At 37.1% G+C, this 8,282-nt stretch overlaps 1 protein-coding gene across 1 annotated transcript in view; it reads right to left on the bottom strand.

Moving 5' to 3' along the window:
* Window positions 1-8,282, bottom strand: part of LOC118733380 (proton channel OtopLc) — a 124,499-nt gene that overhangs the window by 17,147 nt on the left and 99,070 nt on the right. The gene's annotated exons all lie outside the window — the stretch shown is intronic.

The following is an 8,282-nucleotide window of genomic DNA, read 5'->3' as shown; positions in this document are numbered from 1 at the left end:
ATTCACCAAACAAAAATTAAAAATTTTTAAAAAACAACGCCAGTTTGCATTTGCTATAAACTGCTTCAAATAACGCGCACTTCCTTGCACTTAGATTCAGCGCACAGTACTATGTTAATTGTCTTGGATATATGGGGTGATCCATTTAGACCTTCTTTTAATTTTAAATAAAACACTTAAAACAGAACAGAACAGAATCTTTATTATCACCCGAGAGAGAAAACTCTGACATTTACGTTTTAAAAATAGCTTCATTTAAATGTTAGCCGCGCCTGCTGTGTAGGTGGTCCATTCTGGAGGTCCAACTTTCAATTATCCTCTCCAACATTGCGCGAATCGCGCGAGTAATGTGACCTTCCAAGTTTTGAATCATAGCTGGCTTATCGACGAAGACTTTTGGTTTCACATAACCATACAAAAAAATAATAAACTACTTCTAAAAAATCAATGTCAGAGGTTCCTCTTTAACACATCCCGTTCTCTTCAAAGTGATTTATTTAAAATGAAAGAATCAAGGCCGATATGGATCACCCTATATCGCTGATAATAGCACATTCTCTAACAAAAACGAATACACAATCTGTGTGCGCTTTCGTTCTAATTTCACATTACTCGTTGTGATTATCTCTAAATGCTAACACAAAAAGTTCAAGCTACCCATTAGTCAAGCGCATTTACTTCCTTTACTCTCTTTATTTGCTCTATCTGCTTCAGCTTAGCAGGTGGCATACATATAGTAATTTGGATCAATCTGTCATTAATTTGTGTGAATTAATATGTTTTGGAAAATGTCTCATTGCCATCTTATTTAACAAAGTTGTTACAACATTTGTAGTACATTTGTACCGTTGTAGTTACTACATTTGGTGCGAGTACGTATATGTAATTGATTTTCTCTTTTTCCCCTCATTGTTCATTTTTTCTTCATTACCTGTATTTTGCGGCATCAGAAAATTGTGTCAATAAAACCGTATAAGTGCTGTTATTGCCACTGCAACCAACCATAGCGCACCGCTAACAAGCCCATTTTACCCAAGCGTCGTATGTTCCAATTCCAAACTGTGTTGGGCTGCTTTGGCTGACACGAGCATTAGGTCTTCGCGTCGCGAAAATTACCTTCATTTGTGGTTGAATTTAGTTTTTCCACTTCTTCTTAGTTATACTCTTGGATCACTGCTTTTCTTAGCCAGCGACGGGTTTACTATTTTTAAATCTTTTTTTTTTTGCGTAGATATTTTTTTCCATTTCTGCCTCCTAGCGCGTGCACAAAATCGATTGCTTAGTTCATTTTAGCGCCCTCTCCGCTTTCTTGGCGCTTATTTTCAATAGTCTACATATTGGTTGTCTTTCTACGCGTCTTTCTTCCTTCGTCAAAGGTGCTTTGTATCCCTGACTTGTGTGTGTCATTTGTGTGCTTAAGTTGCAGCTAAATATATATATGTACATACTTTGCATTTCTAACACTTTCACAACTTTGCCATTCATTTCATTTATGAATTATGTCTACAATATTTTGTTATTCGCACTTCTTTTGTTGCCGTTTGTCTGCATGTTTGTCTCTTTGTCTACCTTTGTCGCCTGTCTACCTTTGTTGTCTGGCATTCTTATATCGCTTGTGTGTGGCTGCTCCACGGTTGCTCTTTCATAATAAGCTTTTCTAACAATTACCAATCCATGTAACTGCTGGAAACTACGCATGAATATTGCATGGGTATCTAGTGTCAAATGTCCATTGAAAACAGCAGTGAACATTCTGACTAACCTATCCATACACACCCTTTAGGGATACGCCGTAGTTCCGGTTAGGGATACGCTCTAGTTCCGGTTCGGAAGTGTCAATTGCCATTTTTAATTGTTCCTGCTTCTTGCATTAAAATTTATTTTTTTTTTAGAAAAAGTAAACTTATCAACTTTTCATTCCGTTACCGAAAATTTGGTAACCGGAAAATTTTATAACCAAAAAATGTTACCAGTTCCTGTCACCGCGATTTTAGGTACCTACGTTGGTAATGCAGTTAAAATATTCAGCAATTCAGCTATGAAGAGTTTTGGAAGTTCTGGTATTGCATATTTCACGGAACAATACTTTGTTACCAGCTTATGAGATGGTAATAAAATTTACCGATTACTTGCGTACACAGAATGCGAAAAGGGTATAAAAACTTACAGGAACTTTATTTACCGGTTAAAAAATTTATATTACCAGCGCAGAATAGACTTGTAAGTAAAATTAAATAGTTTGGTAAAAGTACCACATTTCGCTGCTTTTCGACTGCTGAGAGTCTAGTTACTATCGGCCTGTTTCGTTTTTGGCGATAAAATAATAATACTGAACTAGAAATTCCATTATCTAATTCGGGGGTTCCTGCAGGGTATGTATATACGTTCATGTTAATGTGGGCGTCTGCGTCAGAGAATTGGAAATGTCACGTTTGTGCTTTTCAACGGGAGCACGTTGAAAGAAAAATGCTAGTATTTTTTATATGCACTACATACATAAAGTCGGAAGGAAATTTCACTTTGGTTTCACTTCACACTGTCCGCTTTATGTTTCAGACATTTTTGAATTAAATAACACCCTGATATATGTATACAAGAGTATGGCTCCGAGAAATGCCATTTGATATTTTACAAGTACTATGTTTTGGAAATAGTAAAAAATTCAAAAGGACATTTAATCTGTGGTTTCTTTTTTTGTTAGTACGGGTGTAATTTGAAGCAATTCTTTTAGTATACCAGGAAATAATTTTATGTCAGTATTTTGTTCAAACACCACCACGTTGTTGCTATGATTACAGGTAACCAATGTATAAAATAATTTTTTTCTACATGCAACTTTCAGCCCTTTTTCTTAGAGTCAGAAGTTTTCTTAAAATACTATTAATGTCACACTTATGATAGAAATCGAAAAATTGCTGACCTATTACAACTTTTTCGTGCTCTTTAGTGAAAACTATTATTTATTTTCACATTTTTTTTTTGCAAAACATTTGCAATAAAAATTGTATTGCATTTTTTAAAAAATTTACAATTTTTGTTTTTTTTCGCAAATGGCTTATTTCGATAGCTTATTTCATAAGCTTTCAAACGATATATAATTTGTAATGATGGGCGTGGCAAAAGGACTAAAAAGAACGCATTCGCATTTTTGTCGACAATAGCGCTAGTTTACAGAAATAAAAAAATTGTCCGACCTGCGATATTTTTATGCGCATTCTAATGTAGAATTTTCCGCTGAATTCGAGTGCGAAATCAAAATTTAAGAGAGCAGAACACCTTTTGAGAAATAGCCGAAGTTTGGCTTTTTGAGATCTGAAAAAGTGCACTCATTTAATTAAAATTTTCTTTGGATATAGTTGGTCAACCGAAAGATTTTTCTATGAACTTTTATATGTACATATAAAAAATTTAAATTCTCGAAAATTAAAAACTGCTTCGAAAGTCACTTTGCCTACAAGGTGTTAGTGTGCTCTTGAAATCACATATGGCAATTCTTCGGTTTGACAGACTTTTCAAAATTTCTTGCGCTTCTCACGTCTAACAACTATTTTATGCAATCACAGAACACCCCCATAACAAATTCAAGTTCATGCCCCACAATGCCCCAGTAAGATTATAATGCCTCCTCGGCGCCCTTTAAAGAAATCAACTTACGCGTCGAGCAATTCATGAACTTACATAAGTACATTATATTTTTAAGTATATTTACTTGTACGCTGTACATTTACATATACACAAACGGCATGCAACAAAAACCAAAATACCAAACAAAAAATGGGAGACAGTCAATGACCGCCTAAAATTGTAAGCAAAGCATCGACGTAAAAATGCCAGCTAACCAAATACCTGAATTAGATACGTACAAATATACGAGTACAATCAGAGAATCCTTCTAGTGTCGAAATAGTTGAAGCAACTGTGGCACGCAATACAGTTTATTCCGAATTTGTATGCAAGGAAGCAGTAAAGAATCGCAAAGCAATAATAGTAAAATGCGCCAAGGATACAAATTAAAGGCAGGGAGTACCATTTTGGTGATGGTTGGATGGCCGCAAGTAAATAACTGTACGGCATAGAGGTGCGTTGAACACAGTTCCGATTCATGATCAGAGCAAAATCCAACAAAAAAATCTTATACAAATCATTCAGAGGCGGCGCAAATCTACAGGTGCCTTCACTTGTATTACAACAACAAAATGCATACCACAAATTAGAGGAAAACCAAACACTCGGTCAAACACTTAACTAACAAAAATGTAGGAGCCAATTTATTTTTTTATGTACGCAAATAGCTACATAAGTACCCGTATACTAGGGATGTTAATTTTGTCGCTTTTTAGCGATCCCGGGATTTTCGGGATTTCGTTATCACAATTCCGAGATCCCAAGATTAGTGCCGGGATTTAGATATTCATTACTGTTCAACAACTTAAATTGAAAAAATTGCCTCTATATTGTTGTGTTCCTACCATAAAAAAATAATAAATAAATGGGCTCGAAACCTCTCTAAAGGCAGCATTTATTTTAAAGGACTTTTTAATTTCAAAGATATAATTACTTCCAAAACTTATTTAAAAAACTCAATGCAATGTAAAATAAAAATACGGGTACCAAAAGAAAGAGAAAATTTCTTTAGAATAAAAAAAAATAAATAAAAAATTTTTTGGATACACGAGGACGAATAGGTAATTTTGTAAGCTGGTAAAGTTAAAAGGACGAAATTCGCGGATGTTATCGAGTTTATATAAATCCTTAATATATAATTTTTCCAAAAATAAATATTGAGAAATTTCAAGTATAAAATTTTAATAGGACATTTTCACTAATTAGCAGTCCTTATGCACTAAAAAGTTGAATTTGTTTAAATTTTACAGAATTTCTGCTTTAATTTGATACCCATACTTCTTCTCTAAGAACATTTCACTGAATTTTTTAAATCATTTTTAAATTATTGACGTCACAGGGAAAAACTAAAAACGCAATTTAACTATATTTGGCCCATGGTTTCGCGAATATATAAATTTTTGTGTGTAAAATTTACTATCGCACGGTGTTATATGTAAATTAGCTAGACATTTATAAAAACATATTAATTATTAAATAAGCAAAGAAATATAGCCGACACTGGCCAAGAAAAGTGGTTTCTATTATTGTCATCAGTGCAAATTACAAACATCGAAAATCCGGGGATTATTTGCCCAGAATCCCGGGATTTTCGAGACCTAAGAAAGGCCGGGAGCCCGGGATTAACATTCCTACCGTATACACAGAAATATTTGGAATTAATTTGAAAGTTGGAAAACAAGCCATTGAAATGATTACAAAGATCCAAACAGACCTCAAGAGCCACTCCACTAAAGCAAGCAGCAGTTGTTGTAGACAAAGTGTTGCTACTCAAGTTGCTGCTGTCCCTACTTCCTTTCGTCTTATCTTACTTCGTAATGTTTCTTAATGTAGTAAAAAGTCCAGAGAGCAGTAAGCCGAACAAATTGCTATCCCAGCAACTGTCTACTGATCACTGTTGCATGCAATTTGATGAGCACATAAATCATTTTCTTATTTACAACCGGCAACAAATTAAAACGCAGCCAAAAAGGGCGTAAAATGAACAGAGAGTGAATAATAAGGATTTACAAGCAACAATCATTTAACAATGAACACCCAACGCAGAAGAATGCGCAAAACGAGAAAAGTAAAAAAAAACTCGAAGTGTGCAAATCAAGGAAAACTAGGACGAATTCCTTAAGAAGGAATAAGAAATTGTATTCACGCTACAACCGAAGACACAGCGGCAACTGAGAAACAGACCGAGTGGTAATATACATACATATGTACGTACGTATGTATGTGTGTGAGTGCATGGGTGCATTCATTTAATACTAGAAGGTGACATGCACTGCCATAGTTATCCAGCTGATAGCAGTCATCAACACAAGATGAGAAGCGCCAAGCATTTTGGGACGGAGGCCGAATGAAAAACTATTGCATAAAGGGCAAAAAAGTGCGGAAAGAAGTGCATAAGAAGAAATTAAGGTATTTTTATTCAAAAAGAAAAATAAGAAATACTTGAAAAGAAAAGAAAATACATACATCATAGAAGAGGAGGAGTGGAGGCGAACAATTCACAATTCCGAGCAATGAATGAAAATATGTAATGTATATGCGACCTAAGTGTTTGAATGAGAGCAAAAATGCTGGAACGTTTTAATAAATGATGCTAACGAATAAATGTGCTGCGCAGAAATCACTTGCAAGAAATACATACGCTATGGCATGTGTTTGGAGTGGCGCTAAGAAATGCAGCGACAGGTTCATTAGAGTGGCGCACGTTTCATACAAAAACATTCTCGTCACGGCATTATATTCCAGAAGTATGTGCTCAGAGGTTTCAGCTGCATTATCACAGAAACGGCATAAATCTTTAGACCAGATCCCGGAGTTTGTGTAAGTGACGTCTCAGTCTGCAATTAACTGTAAAGAAGAGATGAATATGAACTTCCATTTGAGGCCGCCACAAAATTACGGAAGCAAGCAAAATATGGTCGCGCAACAATCTTGAGAGAACTTAAAAGAGAAGGGCATTAATGAAAAGAGGAAGGCTGATTGAACTGCCGGCACAGATCACATTAGGTCATTCCGGGATTTTCGCTTCAGGATTCACATAAGATGTCCAACTAAGGAACAATAGAACGCTGATCAACTGAAGGGAATCGTGGTATCACTATTTACACGGAAGGCATGGAAAAGTGTTTACCTGGCGCGGGGATTTATTCCGAGTACCTACAGATCAGGCAACCATATCGTTACCCAACTACTAAAGGACCTTTTAAGCGGAGTTCTTTATCCCGGATAATGCTGCTTGTCTTATAAAGAATAGTACGTCTATTTCAAAGATGTTTTTGTTCACACCCAAGCGACTTTGAACGCGTTAGAATCCAAAGTAATGAAGTTAAAAATTGTACGGAAATTCCGAGTGCCTATTATCTAGTCACTTCAGCCTTAGGCTGTTAATGAAATGATAGTCGCTCTCCAATGAGTATATGTCTAATTCGAGTTATACGCTGGCAATCTCATAATATTTGCTCCGAGATTTCCACCTCTAGCCCACAAGACCTGCAGTTTGTCTCCACAGAGAGGCCCATTTCGTGTAGATAGTACCTCAGTCTGACTAACTGGCGTACTATTTTGGACTCGGCCAAAATAGCTTAGGCGGTTACAGCGCCAATAAAGAAGAAGAAGAAGTACCTCAGTCTGCAGTGTCCTTTCAGGTATCAGGTGAGAGTTATTAAACCCTCTGCTAAGATTTATCAGCCGTTCAGAGATTCCACGAGGGGGAGTTATGGATCTTTTGGACTGCCTTTTGCCCTTTGCTGTGCGCCATTGGGTTGTAAGTTGCAAGTCCTCTCATCCCCTGAGGATCTCTGCTGTGTATCGTCCTCTGGATGTACCAAACAAAGGCTGCGGGCCAGCCAGGCTCCATTGGGCGCCGCATTTTTCTCATGCTCCGGAACCCACCACAAGGTCACTCTGTTTTTGGCTTCTAGTTTTAACAGTACCCTTTTGCAACTATCTACTACCTTTCACACCGGTTTGCAAGAGTCAAGTGCTCTTAACGCTACCTGGGTATCCGACATGATATTTATTTTTGCCTCAATAGGCGTTCTGCGAGGTCATTCGTAGACACAGACTTCAATTTTCGCTTGGAATACGGTTGCGTGTATGCCCATCGGGACGCTTTTTTGAAATATAGGTCCAAGTAGCTTCTTCGCTACCTACATTCCGCCAAGTTATGACTGGGTAGAGCGGGGTGACTGGAGTATAGAAGCAGTGAACTTTTTCACAGCTGGATCAAAACTTGGAGGAAGGACTGGTGGAGGTGTATTTTTCGGGGAGCTCTTCATCAGGCGGAAATACCTGCCATTACGGAAGCGGTATACTCATTGCTCAAGAGTGTGATGTCAACCGCGTCGCAGTATTTTCTAATCAGATTCAATTGGCTTCCAGGCCACAGCTACATTAAAATCGCGTGGCCTATGGCTTGACAAAGAAAGACACCCTTAAAACGTTATCACCGGATAGGGAACAGCAGCGGACACCACTCTCCACCTGTGGTTCACTCTTGGAAGGTTGTAAACTCATCGAGCGCTGGATAAAAGTAGGGCATACGCAATGGTAAGATCCTTCTAGCCTAGCATATATCTGGGAGGTTCAAAGGAGCTCCTCATTCTTGCAAACCCTATTTTCTTTTAAGTTATGTTATGTTAAGTTATACAGCGTATGCA

Source organism: Rhagoletis pomonella, unplaced genomic scaffold (genome assembly GCF_013731165.1).
Source record: "Rhagoletis pomonella isolate Grant_MI unplaced genomic scaffold, Rhpom_1.0 Rhpom_scaffold_00002, whole genome shotgun sequence".
Lineage (NCBI taxonomy): Eukaryota > Metazoa > Arthropoda > Insecta > Diptera > Tephritidae > Rhagoletis > Rhagoletis pomonella.
This window is presented reverse-complemented; position numbering and strand designations above follow the sequence as displayed.